This window comes from Myotis davidii, unplaced genomic scaffold (assembly GCF_000327345.1).
Source record: "Myotis davidii unplaced genomic scaffold, ASM32734v1 scaffold803, whole genome shotgun sequence".
NCBI lineage: Eukaryota > Metazoa > Chordata > Mammalia > Chiroptera > Vespertilionidae > Myotis > Myotis davidii.
Genome location: NW_006295567.1, coordinates 608,544 through 609,385, shown reverse-complemented (window position 1 = coordinate 609,385; position 842 = coordinate 608,544).

The following is an 842-nucleotide window of genomic DNA, read 5'->3' as shown; positions in this document are numbered from 1 at the left end:
CATCCTGTCCTCATTCCTCCTTCAGTTCACATTCAGCCACCCCCTCCTCCAGGAAGCCTTACCTGACCACCTCCCAGTCTCGGATACTTGGTCCTACAACCCCCACCAAAGCATTTAACTTTGTTTCAGGTAGCATTGGGAACACTGCCCTATATTATGTCCTTTAGCACCCACACACTTTATGGCAAGGAGGCTTTTCCTTGGTGAGACATGAAATCACCTAGGAACCTCTAAAAAATATATTTTTGCTCAAGACTAATCTTTAGAAATTCTGATTTAATTGGCCTGGAATGCAGCCTGGGCATCAGAATTTTTAAAAGCTTCCCAGGTGATTCTCATGCACAGCCAGGGTGGAGACTCACGGCCTCGGAGACAGATGTGATCCTGACATCCTTCACAGCGGGGACACTAAGGCACAGAGAAGTTGGGTAAGTGGCCTAGGGTCACGCAGCAAGTGGTTAGTGGAGAGGATTTGAACCCAGAAAGTCTGGCTTCAAAGCTTTGCGGAAAAAATAAATTGGCCATAGTTATTTTTTTTAATGTTTTTATTGATTTGAGAGAGAGAGGGAGAAAGAAACATTGATGTGAGAGTAACATCGATCAGCTGCTTCCCAACCAGGGATTGAATTGGAAACCTGGGTTTGTGCCCTGACCAGGAATCGAACCAGTGACCTTTCAGCACATGGGACAGTGCACACCAGCCAGGGCCTCAGTAAACTCTCCCAGTGGTTGAAAGCTGTGAGCCAGCTCTCTTCTGATGGATACTGAGGGCCCTCGGGCATGGGTATGTGTAACCTCGAGAAGCTGGTGAGCTTGCGGACATCCTGCCGTCATGTGAACAC